Genomic DNA, 21,396 nt, shown 5'->3' with positions numbered 1-21,396 from the left:
ATTCATATTAAGAAGAAAAAAAATCAATGAATAAATTGCCTCCACCCTTCATGTCCAGTATGAATAAATATTAGACCTCAGGAACATAATATATATTTTCCCATCTTTTTACGTTTGTTTGGAAACCTTGGGCACTAGATTGTGTTTTGAATAGGGAGATAATCAATTTATAATGTGTGCATTATTTAATTTTTCATCTCAGAATACATACTTTGAAAAGAGTTATGGGGGACATTTTATACAGGACTTATTTGAACATATACGGAGTATGCCCTCTTTGTGGGGAGAAAACTGAAATACTATGACCAGCAAATTTAAATTCAGTGTATCTTTTCCTCAATGTTGGTTGTGGAAGGAAGTTCAGTATATACAAAGCAGAACTATATAGCACAAACGTTACATGATGTATACGTTTTTTTTTTGGTGCAAATTAAAAATGCATTCAAATTTTGATTTTAATATCTTCCTTCATTCCTTATGGGTTGATTCAATGGTAGGTTGAAAGTGAAATCGAACATTTTTATTTCAGCAATGGAACAAAGCTAAAGCGATGCATGCTTTTTAAATTCCAATGTATAAAATACCACTACAGAGAATACACAATTACTCCTAGGTGTCAATCAGATTAATCTGTTGTGTTGTTACTATCATAGTCAACTACAGGATGTTTGGCTGCTCTGCCAAAATAGACAAGTTCACGTAAAATCCTGCAGGGTAAGTTAGCTGACAGTGGATGGATAATGGAATTACATTCTATAATATAATCACCCACATCTCTAACTTCGCGGCTTTCTCACGAGGGTGAATGTTGTTCCAATACTATGTAAAATTTGGACCCGCATCTAGTTATAGACTCGGCTTCTAACAAATGTTAAAGTCCCAATCTAGTCATATTTAATTTCGAAATCTTAATTCTTGAAAAGTTGTATTTAACATCTGATATACATTTAGCATATCAGTAATTCATTACATGTTTCCACTACACAGAGGCAACACTATGAGTATAGAGGAGTTCTATTGACATTTGAATACTCATGGTGCATTTTACGTAGTCAACATTCAAAATGAGCACAAAATGATCTTATATTTGTTTTCAGTCAAAGAAAACCATTATACGCAAATATTATGTAACGAACCGTACGGCACGAGATAAAAAATAATTATATCTTTACATCACATGATGTACAATTTATTTGAAAGGTAAAGAAAATAAATAAAAGTGAGTTAGTTTCGTTTCACAGTGTGGCACTACAGTAGACTTCCAAACTATGGAAATTCAGTGCTCAAAATTAAAGTATTTCACATATAAGTACTGGTACTGGTATAAGATCAAAAATAGAACTTCTTCAACGGATTCTGAATCCATATCAAAAACGCTGTTCCACTCGCTATGTCTCATTGCTTTTGTTCTATAGCGGTAAGGGTTGAAACTAGAAACTGTTAATCTGAACCTCTTCGGAATTGAATTGATGATTAATGGAGGGGGTAGAAACCACAAAATATTGTAAAGCTGAATCAAAATATTGTATCTTAATATCTCATACCGTTTTTGCTCCAGAGAAATTAGTATTCAAACCGGAACTTCTGTTTTTGGTAGAATGTTGTGGGTTGTGAAGGCATGTAACCTTCAGACTCTGAATCAATGGTAGAAAACCGCTTGTCGTTATCTATTACTATCTTCATCCTATGATGATATTTGCTGAAACCGGATATGTAAAATTTGAACCATTTCCGGATTCAATAGAGGATTAAGGAAGAAGATAGTATTTATTCTTGGGAAGAAGAATCAATTAGAGAAAACTACACCTCGGTATGTGTTATTGTTTCGCCCTATGGAAATTAATATTTAAATAAGAAGTAATACTAATTTTAACCACTTGCCGTTTTAGTAAAGTGTTATAAAACCTACTCTTAGGAAGCAGAGATGATAGCAAAAAGTGAAACTTGATATCTCTTATCTATTTGTTTTATGGCAATCAGTATTGAGACTGGAAGTAGTAATAAATTTCAATAATTTCCTGTTGTTGGTAGAGTGTTGCGGGTTGTAATGCTATGGATTTTTGAGACCCTGAATCGTTTGCAGAAAACCGCTTGTTCGCTAATACCATTTTTGTTCTATGGCGATAAATGTCCAGTCAATGAATGCTCAAAAATTGGGTGTAGAGGACATGGTCTGGAACAGAATTTTTGACTTAAGGGCTGTGTTTTGAGTAGATAGGAGGTAAACATACTAAAAGTCCTCGGACCTACGAGGTGAGCGGGAGGTAGGATGGACGAGGGAAGGCACATTTTTCGGGTTTTCGTTTATATATCGAAAACGGTGTGTCGTAGCGAAAAAGTTTTTAATGTTCAGGAAGTTGAGAAAATTTCCTACAAGATTGTTTCTATTCCTTTTATTTCCTATTCCTAATAGTTTTCGAGATATCCGCTTGCGAAAATTGCAAATTTTCAATATATATATATATATATATATATATATATATATATATATATATATATATATATATATATATATATATATATATATATATATATATATATATGTATGTATGTATATCCCCTTCTTTTTATAGATAAATTTTGCCTTTAGCACCTCATCCCTTAACTTCAGCCAAGTCCACAGCAAAAAAAAATAAATATATATATATATATATATATATATATATATATATATATATGTATGTATGTATATAATAATAATAATCGTAGAACACTATTTTTTAAAGTGAATTATTATCTAATATTTTGTCTTCAGATATTAGTTGAAACCATAGAAACACTATTCATACGAGAATTTTGTTGTTTTGGCTTTCTTTGGATTGGAGGATTTGGCAATTGGCTCAGGAGGTGACTCATATTGCTAATCTTCATCTATATTTTATTCCAGATCAGTTTCCACGTCTTCCAGGGATTCTGTCTCTTCAGGGATGGGTAGGGAAAATGAAATGAAATCTTTGAGTTTTACGTCCGGCGGTTATGCCGGGGATGGGTAGGGATTCTATCTCTTCAGCGTCGTCTTCCTCACTGTCCAACGCGGGGACGCCATTGGAACAATTTCCCAGACAGTATTGACATAAAAGAGAACAGTTCCTTGAGGCTCTCCCAACTACAGAGTTCATGTGGTAGCTCGTTTCCTAACCAGTGTTGGACCTGATAATACGTTTTGAAGGAATGCTCCTTGACAGCTCCCTCCGTTGGTGGGAGAAAATAAATACTGTATCAGGTTTGATGTTTCCGGCAGAGTTGACAAACGACTGGTAACGGTAGAGATTATGGAGCTTCAAGCCATATCAAGATACATTTGCAACCAGCTCCCTCAACTTGAGATTGTGATGAGAAAAAGCGAGAGAAGATTTAAGCGCTTTGCGAATGGTTGGGTGTTTCAGGTAAAGTTTGATAAAACCAACTTTACTTTTCTGAAATATTATATTCGTTGTGTCATAGACTGTAAATTCGTCCAGGAACAAAATGCCCTTTATTCCTAACTGTTGCATCTGTTGAGTGGAATATACGCTGGCCTTGACTTTCCCTTGGCCAGATTTCAGAAAAAAAAAAAAAAAAACGGTAAGCTGGAATTTTTTACATTAAGAGAACTGCAAGGTAAACGTCTTCGCTAATGATAGCGACACTGATTGTGTTTGAATTTTCAATGGCTGTTGTAATAATCAACATATCAGCATTGACTGATGCTTGAAGAGTCGTGGAGTTTTGAACTCAGCAGTTCAATCATTTTCCTTTTGTTGTGCTCATTAGAGAGAAGTTGATCTTGCTTCACTGTTATTTCAGTGTTGGAGTTGAAATTGATTCGACGGATTTCTTCGTTCGATAGCATCGTCCCTGTTCAGTGTCTTTGTGGTGTTCTCTGAATTTGCGTTCCCATCAAACACTACAGTGCAGCTCTTCCCAGGATAGTGGTTCTTGACAAATTTCACATATCCTTACAAATGGTGGAAACTGAAGATGCTCTTTGCCAAATAACTTTGTGCACGAGAAATGTTCCATCAACAATTACGTCAAAGTTTGGCAGATATATGTTCTTGGTGATTGGATCAAACATTGCGTATAGGGCTGATTTGTTTGTCTCACTCACCTTCAATAAACAAAGCTAACGGGAATGGACCCAATTCATATTCCAAGAAATTCTTCAAGTCTTCATCCATTTTTTTCATTACGGAAATCTTTTGAAAAAGCAGGAAAGGAAAGGGTGTACTGTAACCTTTCCATCATTGATCTTTATGGTTGAACTCACAGAGGAAAGAGGGAGTGTTCAATATTTGCGTGACAGCCTGATATCTGAAAATAGTAACCCTACCATTTTAATCATCGCTTGCTTGCTAACTATAACAGCATCGTAGCAGTTGACTGTATCATCCTCCACCAATCTTGTAGCTATCTACATGACTTCACTCATTTCAAGGAAAGAAGGATGATTTTCAAACCATTCTGTGAGTTTAGCAATGTCAGCCGCATCTTTAGTTTTGTGGGCTTCTCCAAATTCTCGTGCTGTTCACTTGAGGCGAAGAGAACACCACATAACTCTTCTAGCAATGTGTCATTAGTTACACACATCCCCATGACTCATTTGCTTATTACACTATCTGTAATGACCCCTTCCCATGTGTTAACCCACCACGTCTTTTGAAGCTTCTTGTAAGAGTAGTCTCGATAGTCATATCTGACCGAACACCTGACCAAAAGCGATCAGAGTGCCTCATCGTGAAGTACCCATCTTTGACAAATATTATCGGCTCAGTCGGCAATACTTCAATCGGCTCAGCCACTGCATGCTAACCGCATTTAAACTGCCTATTTCGTCCGATTTTTAAACAGACGGTACAATTTTACAATTAAGCGTTTTAACAATCCAGTGGATATAGCTACCATACATATTTTGCAAGTGAGGCGAAGTGAATTGAATTGTCGGTGTAGATGAAGTGGACGTTCTTGTTTCACACTGTTGGCGTCTGGTGCATAAAGTGTTTTCATCATGCCCAAGCGCAAATGTTCTTTTCAGAAGAAATATTTAGTGGAATGGTGATTTATAAAACGAGAAGAAATCACTATAAAGGTTGCATTAATGTAGTATTTTTCTTGCTAAATGTTAAATTTGTGTTTCTTTTAGGGTAGTGTTTCTGACTCAGGTGATGAAGCAATAAAGAAAATGTATCTATTCAATCATAAATAGGAGGGTGTGTTGTAATTGGTGCAACATTTAGGACATGTTTAGGAAACCAATAAATCGGAATTCGAAATAAGGGACGCGAGACAGCTCTTCTTATGTTACCTTTTCACATTCTTTATACATCTCTTGTGGGGATTCATTTGTGTTAACTGTGTATAGAATGAACTGGAAAATTGTAAGTAGTACCCTGGAAAAGACAATTAATTGATCCTGACCAAATAAGTGTTGAGTAGCAACCCTGATCTTAGCTATAGCCTGACATTGGTGTCCCGGTTTTTTGTTTACAAAATCTGGCAACCCTAATCACTTAAGTCTTTTGGAAGCATCTACATGATTGGACGTGATATGTCAGCACGTTTTCGAAGTAAAGTCTTTAGAAAAAAGTTAAAATTTTCCATTTCTGGTAACTTAGTTCCTTCCTTCATTCAAAATACATTATACCACGATCATAGTATGTGATGCTAAGATACAAATGATGTGCATTGCACCGTCTATGTCATTTGAGTTATTAGAAATCTCCAAAATTTTGATGCTAGTGATACTGTATTGTCCTTTGTTACAATGAATAATGTATGTGGTATTGTGGTTTTATTTAATATCTAAATTAGAAATAGGTAATACCTTACATAATGGAATTTGAGAAAATACAACTTTATTTTGAGTTGGCAACACTACATATTTATCTAGAGGTATTGCAGAGTATCTAGAAGAATTTTACCTTCAATATTTCACACAACATGGTACAAAATTTCAGCATTTTAATATATATAGGCGCGGATCCAAGGGAAGGGCTATAGGGGCTATATCCCCCCCCCCTTAACGCTCAGGTATACACTGAACGAAATGAGCATCAATTCTGCTTTACACTGGATAAAGGGTCAAAGTATGGTTTAGCTCCTCCCTTGATCATATTCTGGGGCCGTGCCTGTGTTTCGGGAGAGGCTGGATGAACGGGTAAGAAACATGTATGTTGTACGTGCAATGAGAAAAAAAATATATCACAAATTTATTTCGGGACGGGCTTCAGCCCGGTACCTACTTCCTAAATACGCCACTGTACATCAGTCAACCGTTCCCATATTATCGCACACAGCAATGAAACAAATTTTGAGTAAAGGCAAAATGGCCATCAATATTCGAGACAAGACGAAGATTTTCGAGACTGACCAATGTCTCGTCTCAATTTATAGAGGTCTGTCTCGGTCTCGGCCACGTCTCGGTATGTAAAAGTTCGTCTCGGTCTCGTCTCGGTATATAAAATCCGTTTCGGTCTCGGTCACGTCTCGATAATTCGGCCTCGGTCTCATCTCTAGGACCTACCGTAGTCGGGTCAAGACTTCACTTAGGAACTAACATGTCCGCTATCCAAAAACAGGTGTTTCACAATCCTAAGGTACTCACGCAACAATTTTTATAGAGGCTGTTTGACTACAGGCATATATTTTGAAGTATTCACAAACTACTTCTATAAAAATTGTTGCGGAAGTACCGCAGGGTTATGAAACAAGGATATTTGGATAGGGCGCATACTAGTTCCTAAGTGAAGTTTTGAACCGACTATGATAGATCAAATAGTTTTTGAGCTATGGACATTGGAATTACATTTTATTTAAATTTTCGGCAGCCTATAACTCCGAAAGGAAACATTTGTGCACTCAGGTTGGTCTATAATTTTTGCCTTATCTTGGTGTCAGGAATCACTTCCCAAGCGTTGTCGGTGTTGTTTGTTGTCGTACTCGGCAAAATGTGCATAGTTTCAGAGCCTGGGCTGTCCAAAATTGCGGAAAAGCCAAATTTCAAGAGGCTATATTTCGAATTCCAGACACTGTGGAGGGTTGTCCTTATCAGCGAAAAGGGAGCCATGCATACGCAATTCAAAAGTGCATATTTTGTCTATTTTCAATAGATGTACAGGGTATTCCTTACTTGTTGTAATTCTCAGATATGCTCTCAATAGAGTTTTCAGATATACTCTGATTTCAAGTAGGGTCCAAAGTAGACAGGAGGTAAGCCTTAACAACATTGGATATCCAGTGTTTCGGAGGGAAATCAGAAGTGTTAGAAACCGGCAGCTCCATGTTCTCTTGTGTTCGGAATAACGTGTGATGCGATGTACGTATTTCTTCATCCTATATTTCACGTTTTCTTCATTTATAAGCGTGAAAGGAAAGATTGCAGCATGCGTTTTCCCGAGTACGAGAGACCATGCTGCTGACGATCCTTAACACTTCCGACATCGCGCCAAAGGATTCCGTGTTCACTGATTTCAAGACTTATCTTTGTCTACTTTAGACTTATCAAACTCAGAGCATATCTAAAAATTCGGTTGATGGCTTGTCTGGGAATTTCACCCTGCAGGTAATACTCTGTGCATCCATTGAACATATATATTTTTGGATTGCGTATGCGTGACTTTCTTTATGCTGATAAGGACCACCACCCATAGTTTCTCTAATTCGAAATAGGGCCAGTTGAAATTTGGCTGGTTTGCGATTTTTGTCAGTCCTAGGTGTCAAACTATTCGCTTTTGCCCACAGGTCCATATGAACGTTCTCTATTATTTTGATGTAAGGAATCACCTATTACAGTTTGTCTGTATAGTTCTTTAACACCCTATATATATATATATATATATATATATATATATATATATATATATATATATATATATATATATATAAAGTGTCCACTACAGTCGCCATCTTGGAAGTTAAGTTGGAATTTAGCAGGGGAGAGAATAAATGCAATAAATTTATTATTTTGCTTGGACGTGCAACTAAAGTGATAGTAAATAATAAAAATTAATTCGAAATTTAATTATCTTATGTTAGAGTACAGTTCAAAATTTGTAACCCAGCAGTTTCATTTGACCCAGGAATTTTATCATCATTTTGGGATGTTTCCAGCATAGGTTATAAATAATTTGATTTCGTAATTGCTAAATGAAACACTTTGAAAACACCTGAAAAAAAAAACTAGTGTTTAGACGGTGTCAAAAATTAAATTATATAATTTTCATCGACCTCATTGTGCTCGTAACTGAATGTATTTGCTCTGAAGACATATTATACAATGAGAGACTGATTTGATACAATACATAATAAATATTTAAAAGAATACTTTATTAACCATCTCAATGACAATTGTTACATTTTGTTTTCATTTTATATTATACTAATTCATGTATTCAGTATTGAAGTTTTGAATTACGAAAAACCTTATGTAATGAAACAGAAAAGTAAATCAAATATGTTTCCCATTTTTAGGTATATTTTTTTTGAATTTATATTATTCATTCATTGAAATTACCGATTAATATTTTTGCGTTGTTAGTCGATCCAAGAAAAGTGTAAATGAATAGTTATCTTTTCAACGAATGTGTGTATGTTTAACAATTAAGAGTACTTAAGACATGTTGGTTGATTTTAAATGTACTATATGCACTGATAACAATCTGACAATATTTAAACAATATATTAACAACTTCATTATGCCTAAAATTTCTGCGATTAGCATGCTGAGTACGTTTACCCACTACATGGACAGTGGTTTCACATTCTTCCTTACATATTCTATATTCAACTTTTAAGTTCCACTATTCTCCAGCAAGAGTTATCCTCACACCGCATGTTTTCCAATATGTCTTTAGAGCATCAGCAAACCTGTTATCTGGGAGAACACTGTCCTCGAAAAGAAAACAATTAGAAATGGGGTTATTGTGAAAGTACTGAATACCTTTGCCCTGACTTATTTTATCCCTCCACATATCAAAACACTTATCCTTTAACTTATACGTCATTTGGTTAAACACCACTAAATTATAGGGTCTTTCAATAATTAATTTATTTACTATCTTGTTCTCTACTTAATTTCGCTTGGATACCATTTCAATTTCTTTCAAAAACTGATCATTTTCCATCGACCGTGATGTGTAGAGAAATTACATCTGGGCAAGCAATATAATATTTGTATTTGTATTTATTTCTTTTGTATGAACTTACAAGTACGAGGAATGTCCTCAAGTAAGTGTAACATGCGTCATATGTACAAAAAAATTACATGAGTAAAATAAAGTAATATTACCTTGTCATGATATTTACGTACTCCTCAATCGTATAACAAGATTTTTCTAATAGAATTAATTTTAACTTTTGTCTGAACCTTTTCATATTTTATTCATACTTTATATCAATAGGCAACATGTTGTACAACTTAACACCACCATAACTTACACTTTTTTGATACATTGCTGACCGGTGATTACACAAATGAAAATCATTCTTATTTCCCGTATTATGATTATGCACATCCTTATTTGTTACGAATGCCGATGAGTGTTCTTTCAAATACAAAAAGAAACGATACAAATATAAACTATCCAGAGGAAGTATATTGACCTCCTTAAACAAATGTCTACAAGAAAAATTGGGCTTCTTATCACAAAGTATTCTTATGGCTTTCTTCTGAATTTTGAAAACATTAAATCTCTGACTTGAATTTCCACAGAACATGATACCATATTGCAAGATAGAATTAAAACACGAATGGTACAAGGTTTTAGCTAATTTTAAATTTACCTTCTTTCTAATAACCCTTAATGCATAATATATTCTATTTAATTTATTAATAAGTGACTATATGAAATTCCCATGTCAGATTATGATCTATAGTAAGACCTAAAAACGAACAGTGTGTTGTGTAGTTAATTTTATTTTGGTTCAGATATAGGTTAGGGTATATTGGTTTACTGCACTTGTTATAAAAATTTATAGCAATGGATTTTTCAACATTAACAAAAAGATTATTGTTCTTCGTCCAAAGAGATACTTCGTTTAGTGTTTGCCTAGCATTCTGTTCCAATAATTTTTCATTTTTTCCACTCACTAGCAGAGTGGTATCGTCAGCGAAAAGGGTGACATCTGCCGAGGTGCTGCAGAGTGTCTCTCTTAAAAGCACCCTCCGATATATTTTACTTCTGCACCATTATTCCAGTTTTCTCCAACCCCACTCCTGTCCAAGTTGCCTCACAGTTTCAAGGTTACTCCTAGTAGTAATGGGGATACTCTACCACACTCTTAATAATCCAAATCGAGGTCCCCATGGAGCATAGTGAATGAATCAGGGATGCTTTGGCCCGGGATTGCGTCACCTATTGAAATTTTGCTTATGCTTATTCAGGGGCCGCAAGCTGGTGAAAATGAATCAGAGGTACCTTGGCCAGGCTATGACGTCATTGAATTGGGAGTATTGGATCAGAGGTCATGATGATTCTTTAAAATTACTAAAAATATGGTCTTGGTAATTCATTACGTTATGAAATAGTACAGGTTTACGAATGCTTTTTATTTTTCATTCCCTTTTATGGCATAAAATTTGGAGATTGTTATATCTTTGATGAGATGGACTAACACGGGTGCAAATGAAATCTTTAGTTTTACGTCCCACGCTTATGCCGGTTAGGCTAAAGGAGACGGTGACGATGAGAAATGAATGAAAGTGTGGGAGAAAATTGGAGCATAATGTTGCCCACCACAAAACTATTTTCGAGGAGTTTAAATCAGGGACCACAAACAGCAAAGGTGAACGCTCTACCACTAAGCAACAGCACCTTTACTGGTATGAATGAATTAGAGGTAGTTGGTTCGAGCTAATATGTTCGTTTGACGTCACTGAACTGGGATTTTTAGCTGGGAGCTTATAATGGCTTGTTTCGTTCCCTTTTATGGGTATAAAATTACCAAAACAAGGTTTGTTTTCTTTCTTGATGATCTATTGCATTATAAATTAGTAGACCCCAGTAATAGTATAAATTAGTATTAGTATTAACATGAAATTCGAAAACTTTGGAGTTCCTTTGTTGCTAACCGATTAGCGTATGTGCCTTTAACGTGGGAGACCAGAGTTCGATTTCCGGAAGGAGCTCATGAGGTTTGGATTTCACGTTAATTAGTAGGTTCTATTTTCGCTGCTGAACTTTGGGACGAATACTTGATTTTTGGTTGTTATCCCTTTGATGAGATGGACTAACACTGGTGCAAATGAAATCTTTAGTTTTACGTCCCACGGTTAGGCTAAAGGAGACGGTGACGAAAAATGAATGAAAGTATGGGAGAAAATTGGAGTATCCCGATCATAATGTTGCCCACCACAAATCTACTTTGCGGTGTTTGAACTAGGGACCCCATACAGCAGAGGTGAACGCTCTACCACTGAGCCACAGCGCTCTCTACTGGTGCGGATGAATTAGAGGTATTTATATTGTATTCGTTTGTGGATTAAATAAAACTGTTGGAAATATTTAAAAAGAATCTTTTTGCATTGACTTATAATCATATGTTGAAAAGGAAACGTCAACTATATCGTGTTACATATGCTTACGTATTCGTTGTCACAGTATCGTTGGCATTGTTTGTTCGAACAAGTACGATGTTTAATTGTCAAATAGTGTGTAATGGTTTACTTTGGAAAGATACAGGAGTTCATTTCATATCATAAGAGATGGATATATATTGATGCATCCTTTTAAAAGTTGACAGGGGTCCACCCCCACCCCACCCCACCCCCTTCAATTTAAGCATTTATAGGACCTCAATATGTATCATGATAAATTTCGGTGGTCCTTTCATGCGTACAAAGTAGTACAATCATGTGTTCAGTTATTGACTTAGTCCGTTTCCTTTGATGAGTATCAATGATTGATTTTGGAGCCTTATTACGTTATATGATTATTTGGTGGCGTACTTAAAATTATTCCTTAAATTTGATATGTACTTCGGGATCCATTTCGTTTCATCTTAGGGATGAACATGGATATCTTACACATGCTGATTACTATGTTATAGACATTGCAATCGTCCTGAGTTCGATTCTTGGTGCTAGTTTCAGGAAACTAAGTTTAACGCCCCGCAAAACGATGGTGATGAGAAATGGTAGGATGAAAACAAGAGAAAACATCATAACCTTACTTGGTTGTGAATTGAAGCAGAGATCTTACACATTAGAGACAAGCGATGAGCCACCATACTCCATTGAAAAGTTTTAGTTTGTTGATTATTACGTTATAGACATTGCAATCTTCTGAGTTCGATTCTTGGTGCTAGTTTCAGGAAAATGTTGAGTTGAACGCCCCTCGCGGCTAAGGGAGACTGACGATGATGAGAAATGATAGGACGAAACAGGAGAAAACATGAACTTACTTGCTTGCAGATTGAAGCAGGGACCTCACACATTAGAGACAAGACGAAAGTTTTAAAATCCAAATGTTTAACAAAGACCGTTGGTAAGCCGTAACTTTTAGTAATGTAACATAGTTTATGGTTTAAGATTTATATTGTCTTGAGAACGATTGAGTTCGTTTATGTAATGAACCCGTTGGCCAGCCATAGCCTGATTTCACATCGTAGCTCATGAAAGCAATCCTGTTGTAGTTGTTTTAGCCGTGACCATTTTTTCTGGACATAGTCTGTACGGTCACCAGGAATGAAATACTACTTAGTTTAGCGAAATAAGATGAAATCTGAACCATCAAATGTTAAGACATCCTGCGATAGAACAAACAAAAATGTGTGTTTCCTTACCAGGAGTCGATCCCCGGATCGATTAGAAACTTAAGAAAAGGACATATTTCGTTTAGCACAGCGATTCATATCTTATGAGCTGGGAACTCGGACCTCAAAATCGACGTCTGCTTAGTTGTTAAAAGCAATGAACCAATTTTCCATTTACATTGCAAAACACTTTAAAATATTAAGTCAGCTTATGTCATATTGAAATTGCATTTAAAAAAAATCACACGCGAAGGCGAAGAAGATGAAAGAGTGGAGCGGCTTCTTGCACATGTTTCGTAACGTAATGAATTTCATTACTTCAGTATCATAGTTTCTTTTTCATAGATGAAGAATGCAGAATTTGCAGTTTTTTCTTTATGACATCATTCAGCTCTGTCATATTGCATTCTCTCTCTTTAAATTGTGTTACTGGTGCTTAGTTACAAAGATATCAGTCCTGTGTTTGTAACATTGAACTTGTCATTTACTCCAATAAAGATTACCGTGTTACCTAGTGATGCTATAATGTTGCATTGAATCCAATTTTTCTGGTGCAAAAGGTTTTCAGTTCGATTCCTTTAGAGTGCTTCCCGTCGTTCTCATAGGATTATCAGTGAAATCATGTTACTTATTTCATGAAAGATCTTGCCAGTAGTGAATGATGCTACATTGAATTCAATTTTATTATGGTGGGAGAGCTTCCCTCATAAGATTGTAAATGAAGAAAGAAAAAAAAACTGTTACGATACCATGGTTCGGCTTTCCTTGTGTAAAAGAAATGAACGATTTATCGTTTTGATCTCATATTGTTTTGTACCGTGGTGCTGTAATACGAGTGATTTGTATTAAATAACATTCACAAGAAGATCAATTCCGGCTGGAAAACAATTTCATAACAGTGAACAAGTGCATCTAATGCGAAAAGGATTCTAGTTTGATCCTGCTGACCTTCACTATTTTAAGTGAAGTTTTTATACGATAAAAGTACGGTACTGCACGAACAGTCTGTGCCTACTTCTAAACTTAATTACATTTTCATTGAAATCAATACAAGTAATACATTTGTATTTAAAAAAATGTAATCAGTTTGTACTGTAATAAACAACATTGTGTGTTTATGTGTGTGTCGTGTGTGTGTGTGTGTGCGTGCGTGATGTTAGTCTAAACAACAGTCTTTTTCATGAATGGTTTTAAAATTATTGTTGTGGTATCTGCTCCCCGAGAAAAGCTGAGGCCTGCAAAATGATCTTCCTCAACTCAGTGACCTTGCTTGTTTCATGTTAAGTATATCATTATCTGTTTTACGTCGTGATGACTCAATGACAGAGGTGTGTAAGGTCGCTGGTTCGATCTTAGCTAACGCCAAGTTGCTTTGTAGTGAACAAAAAAGCCGTGTGCGTGAGTTTTCTCAGGGTTCTCCCCACTATATTTAATCCATCATTACATTTATTTCTCATCATCGTCGTCTTCTTTAGCCTAGTTAGCATAACCGTAAGACGTAAAACTCGAAGATTTAATTTCATTTCTCTGAACCACCACGAGTGTTTTTTGTTCTCTTGACAGTACCGAAGACGTAAATCTTGTGTTCCTAGACTGCATAAGACGTGAACGATAAAATCTGAACCACCATAAATGTTTTATGTTGACTTAACAATATCGAGGCTGTATAGGACGTGGACCTACAGTTCAAAGTGAAATTCGAATCATCATAAATGTAGCTATAAACACCAAATATTTGTTTCTATTTTATGTATAAGATGGAAAGCGTTTATGACCTTAGGCTGTATAAGATTTGAACGTACTTCTGTGGGTTGTGTACTTAAACCCGTAATAATAACACCAAAAATCGAACCTGGACTTAGCCACTGAAATCTCAAATGGGCTTAAGGAAAGATTTTTTTTTATTATTGTAATGCAGTCAACTTGGAAAATGCTGATTAGCACCTTGTCCTTCAAGTGAGAGGAGTGAGATGTAAGGAAATACTTCCGTGCTTGATGTCACATGAATGAAATTCTGTTCATCTTAGCATTTTGTTCGTTCTATGCTTTGATCAGTAAGCTGTTATTCGTTTCATACAAGTTCAAGTGTTAATGTGGCTAATATTTATTAAATCATGTCTTAATGGTCGCTAAACTAAGTAGTATTTCATTCCTGGTGATCGTACAGGCTATGTCCAGAAAAAAATGGTCACGGCTAAAAAACTACAAGATTGCTTTCATGAGCTACGATGTGAAATCAGGCTATGGTTGGCCAACGGGTTCATTACATAAACGAACTCAATCGTTCTCAAGACAATATAAATCTTAAACCATAAACTATGTTACATTACTAAAAGTTACGGCTTACCAACGGTCTTTGTTTCAAATTTTGAGTTTAAAACTTTCTGAGTTCGAAAATTTTTAGTGAAAACTTTGAGTTCGAAATTTTTTAGTTCAAAATTTTAGATCGAAAACTTTTAGTTTGAAATTCTGATTTGCAAGTTTTAGGTTTGAAACTTTCTGACTTCGAAAAAATTTGTTTGAAAATTCGGTTCGAAAAGTTTTTAGTTTCCAAATTCGGTTTGAAATCTTAAGTTCGAAAATTTTAAGTTTAAAAAAATTCGTTCCAGAAAGTTTTATTTTATTTTTGTTTTAAAATTTTTAGATTTTTAAAATTTGTTTCAAAAATTTATTTGAAATCTTTTAGTTTGAAATTTTTGTTTATTTTTTTATTTGAAATTTTTAGTTCGAAAATTTTTTTTGGTTTGAAAAAGTTTATTTTTTTTAGTTTGAAAATTTTTAGTTTTTCAAAATTTTTAGTTTTGAAAATTCTTGCACTCAGCGGAACCGTTTCGAAAAAGAATCGGAGCAGTTTAGATTTTCAAAATCTGGCAACATTGTTTCCATCAATGAAGCGCTTAGTATACTGATCAACAAACGCTGAACGTTTTAAAAAATCGCTTGAACAATGAACTAATCAGATTTAAGCAAAGAGTCATCTTTTTATTTAATCCACGAACGGATACGAAAGGTACTAACTAGGTCCAAAATCACATCTTCCCATCCCTTTTATTCATCTCAAAATAAATATATCCTTTCAAAGTAAACCATTGACAATTAAATACTGTATATGTTCAATATGCAATGATACTGACAACGAATACGTAAACACATGTAACACGATATAGCTGACGTTTGCTTCTAAACATATGATTATAACCCAATGCACGAAGAAGCTTTTTTTTTAACTTTGCATCATTTTTATTTAATCTGCGAACAAAAAACGATATAAATTAATGTTAATAACCAGGTTTGGAATCGTTCCTCCTTTACACCTCTTAGATATATTCAATAAACGAACTGATATTATACTCTTCGTAAAAGCAGATTCTGCAATTTCACAACAAACTCGTATGCGTAACAACGAGCAGAAACGTTTAATGTAATATAACATGTCCATGTTTCTTTTCCTACGTAAAATTGCTCACACCAAATAGGGCACGGTGGCTCAGCGCTTGTCTCTAATGTGTGAGGTCCCTGCTTCAATCTGCAAGCAAGTAAGTTCATGTTTTCTCCTGTTTCGTCCTATCATTTCTCATCATCGTCAGTCTCCCTTAGCCGCGAGGGGCGTTCAACTCAACATTTTCCTGAAACTAGCACCAAGAATCGAACTCAGAAGATTGCAATGTCTATAACGTAATAATCAACAAACTAAAACTTTTCAATGGAGTATGGTGGCTCATCGCTTGTCTCTAATGTGTAAGATCTCTGCTTCAATTCACAACCAAGTAAGGTTATGATGTTTTCTCTTGTTTTCATCCTACCATTTCTCATCACCCTCATTTTGCGGGGCGTTAAACTTAAAGTTTCCTGAAACTAGCACCAAGAATCGAACTCAGGACGATTGCAATGTCTATAACATAGTAATCAGCATGTGTAAGATATCCATGTTCATCCCTAAGATGAAACGAAATGGATCCCGAAGTACATATCAAATTTAAGGAATAATTTTAAGTACGCCACCAAATAATCATATAACGTAATAAGGCTCCAAAATCAATCATTGATACTCATCAAAGGAAACGGACTAAGTCAATAACTGAACACATGATTGTACTACTTTGTACGCATGAAAGGACCACCGAAATTTATCATGATACATATTGAGGTCCTATAAATGCTTAAATTGAAGGGGGTGGGGTGGGGTGGGGGTGGACCCCTGTCAACTTTTAAAAGGATGCATCAATATATATCCATCTCTTATGATATGAAATGAACTCCTGTATCTTTCCAAAGTAAACCATTACACACTATTTGACAATTAAACATCGTACTTGTTCGAACAAACAATACCAACGATACTGTGACAACGAATACGTAAGCATATGTAACACGATATAGTTGACGTTTCCTTTTCAACATATGATTATAAGTCAATGCAAAAAGATTCTTTTTAAATATTTCCAACAGTTTTATTTAATCCACAAACGAATACAATATAAATACCTCTAATTCATCCGCACCAGTAGAGAGCGCTGTGGCTCAGTGGTAGAGCGTTCACCTCTGCTGTATGGGGTCCCTAGTTCAAACACCGCAAAGTAGATTTGTGGTGGGCAACATTATGATCGGGATACTCCAATTTTCTCCCATACTTTCATTCATTTTTCGTCACCGTCTCCTTTAGCCTAACCGTGGGACGTAAAACTAAAGATTTCATTTGCACCAGTGTTAGTCCATCTCATCAAAGGGATAACAACCAAAAATCAAGTATTCGTCCCAAAGTTCAGCAGCGAAAATAGAACCTACTAATTAACGTGAAATCCAAACCTCATGAGCTCTTTCCGGAAATCGAACTCTGGTCTCCCACGTTAAAGGCGCATACGCTAATCGGTTAGCAACAAAGGAACTCCAAAGTTTTCGAGTTTCATATTAATAATAATACTAATTTATACTATTACTGGGGTCTACTAATTTATAATGCAATAGATCATCAAGAAAGAAAACAAACCTTGTTTTGGTAATTTTATACCCATAAAAGGGAACGAAACAAGCCATCATAAGCTCCAAGCTAAAAATCCCAGTTCAGTGACGTCAAACGAACATATTAGCTCGAACCAACTACCTCTAATTCATTCATACCAGTAAAGGTGCTGCTGCTTAGTGGTAGAGCGTTCACCTTTGCTGTATGTGGTCCCTGATTTAAACTCCTCGAAAATAGTTTTGTGGTGGGCAACATTATGCTCCAATTTTCTCCCACACTTTCATTCATTTCTCATCGTCACCGTCTCCTTTAGCCTAACCGGCATAAGCGTGGGACATAAAACTAAACATTTCATTTGCACCCGTGTTAGTCCATCTCATCAAAGATATAACAATCTCCAAATTGTATGCCATAAAAGGGAATGAAAAATAAAAAGCATTCGTAAACCTGTACTATTTCATAACGTAATGAATTATCAAGACCATATTTTTAGTAATTTTAAAGAATCATCATGACCTCTGGTCCGATAGAAATTCCACAGTGCAATCTGTGAATTTGGGGTCCCGATGCGCGAAGCATATACCGTTGCCTTTTGACCTTCTCACCATCCACTACGATTGCGATTAACAATGTATCCTTTCTCTTCTAGGATACGAAATCCAATGGTCATGGTAATTCTATGATATATTGGTCATTCGAAGTCACACTTATAATTGGATGAGGTCCTGTGAGACTCTGTGAGAGACTGCAGCAATTTGCTTCACTTCAATACCTTGCACTTTCAAACGTGTTTTTTCTGTTTTGTTATTGTCGTAGCTTAACGGATTTAGAAGAGTGGCCATATATTTTCTGATGTAGGTTGTATCGACAGTTTCACCAGTTGCCCTGTTGAACAGGGTTATCGTAGAGAGTTGAGATTTGTTCTATCTTCTTTTATTTAACAATAGCTTTCATACAGTATGCTACTTGACCCCCGATTCCATTTGCAAATTTTGAATTGGACGAGAATAAGTATATTCACCGCACGAACTAGCTATTAGGTAACTCTCGTAAACGTATTTCTACCACCTTGTTGAAATGTGAATTAGTATTACTAATTCAAGGACAATTTATATCCACATTTCATAGTTGGAATCAGCAATGAAAACAAAAACGAAAGAGATGACACTCGCAGATCAGTGTTGCATACTCTTTGAGAAATAACGTTAAACATATGTCAAATTTAAACACCTTTAACACACAAGGAATGAAGTTGTAATTATTTGTGCACATTAAATTAAATACTGGGGAGAACTCTTTAAAATGACTTCAAGTTTAGAAGGATCAGTTAGTTAAGCAGTGTTGCGTCTGGGACCCTACGAGTGCCTCGGGAACACACATTTTTCATTCAAAAGATGTTGTGTTCCCCACACTAATTTGATATGTATTCGCTGAGTTTCCTTACTCGACCGTTTCCGAAAAATCTGACCCGGAATATGACTTTGTAATGTATAGTATGGAGCTCAATTTCTAACTTTTCACGCTTATATCTCTGCAACGGTTGCGATCGAGGATGTATCCCTTTTCGTGTTATGTTCTTTTGGGGCAAGGTATCCAACGGCCATAGTCTCGACTGAAGTCAGAGTTACAATTGGATAGGTTCCCTCGTAAGTGGTATTTGTTTTCATTGTGCATGCATAAAGCGTATTTGCAGCCAATATATTCGAAGTCTTCATCCTATTCTAAATGTCTTATACTACTATTACCTAACTTGGGATTACAATCATCAATGATCCATGATTTCCTGCGTGACTTAACACTGAACGAAAAATATTTGTCCACAGATAGTTCCATATCTAATTTGTTTACCAGTTCTTATATTAATTGTAACATCTGCTCCAGCAGGGAATCAGCATTCCAGGAGCGAATCAGCAACTAACACTACATTGTCGGCAAAGGGTCTATGTAAGCAGGGGGATTCGAAAAACTAAAACCCATTTGTTTCGCATCCAGCTGCCTTATCACATTGTCATACCAAATCGAATAACAACGGACTATGTGGGCTGCCCTGTATGACACCAGGCTTAATCTGAATATTAAAATTAGAACTACTAAATTCAGTTTGATTATTTCTTTTATATATAAATTGGTGACTGTAGTTACATAATTGAGTTGAGTTGATTTTGAGTTTAACGTCCCGTTCAGCAGCGAGGCTATATGAGACATGGACCTACTGATTAACGTGGAATCCGAACCACATGAGCTCCCGCCGTTAATCGAACCCGGGTCTCCCACGCCAAAGGCGCGTACGCTAACCGCTTAGCCACGAGGGAGCTCTAGTTACATAATTGAATGGAATATCTCTACATCTCAAAGTCTCTATTATAGCTTGATGTGGAACTGTATCGAATGGTTTAGAGATACAAATTTAGCAATCGTAAAGAGGTTTGACAGTTTTACTCAACTTCAATATAGTGTTCAGCATGGAACAATTGACAAGAGTCGTGTTACCAGATACAAAACCTTTTTGAGCATTATAAACTTTGTCAACGCTTTTCAGCCTCGTATTGATTATATCCGTCAAAACCCTAGAGAACAAAAATAATATGATCAAAGGACGTTAACTAATTGTCTTAGTTAAATCTTGTCCAGTTTTCTGTATGAATACAGTTTTGTTCTGTCTCCAACTGATTGTAATGTATACTGATGTTGTAATTAGATTGTACTAATTTATGTATACCGGGTGCACCATTTAAAATGTCCCTCCTTTATAACAGTAAAACCAAGAGAGGGAGAGAAGCGAAACTTTGCACAAAGCAACTACAGGAAAGGGGAGATATATTCATACATTGGGTACCCTCACCAGGTAAACAGTGTTGCCAACCCGATATAAAGTTTTGATTTTTTAAATAGAATGACCTAAATTTAATTTCACAGTTCAAATCAGCAATGAAAACAAAAACGAAAGGGATGACACTCGCAGATCAGTGTCGCATACTTTTTGAGAAATAACGTTAAACATATGCCAAATTTAAACGCCTTTAACACACAAGGAATGAAGTAGTAATTATTTGTGCACATTAAATTAAATACTGGGAAGAACTCTTTAAAATGACTTCAAGTTTAGAAGGATCAGTTAAGCAGTATTGCCACAACAGAAGAGATAATATTTAGTTTGGAAACAGTGCAATAACTTGGCAAAGGTCCCAAATACAGAATGGTTTAAAATTCATAGAGCAAATCAGTATGTCATAAGGAGCATTGTCACGTTTATTTGAGATCGACGAGCCAAGTACTTACCGAGATATTCGGTACTTTGTAAAAGCTGATAATTTTGTGCTGTACAAGATGGTAACGCTGTTTCAAAATTCACTTTTTTTCTTCTCAGCATTGGAGAAATCGTGAAAAAAATTATTAAAACGAAATAAAACATTAATGAATGGACATACAATGAAATGAAATCCATTTGAGTTCTTGAAGGGACTAATTAAATGAAATGTGGATGTAAATTGTTCTTGAGTTAGTAATACTATTTCACATTTCAACAAGGTGGTAGAAATACGTTTACGAGAGTTACCTAATAGCTAGTTCGTGCGGTGAATATACTTATTCTCGTGCATCTTTAGGGGAGTAATATCGAAACAATTCAATATTATCTGTAAATATTACAGACTTGTTACCATTTTTTTAAAACACGAATGAATGAAATAAGTAACAGTTTATTGTAA

The sequence above is a fragment of the Thermobia domestica genome, chromosome 6 (genome assembly GCF_964235325.1).
Source record: "Thermobia domestica chromosome 6, izTheDome1.hap1.1, whole genome shotgun sequence".
NCBI lineage: Eukaryota > Metazoa > Arthropoda > Insecta > Zygentoma > Lepismatidae > Thermobia > Thermobia domestica.
This window is presented reverse-complemented; position numbering follows the sequence as displayed.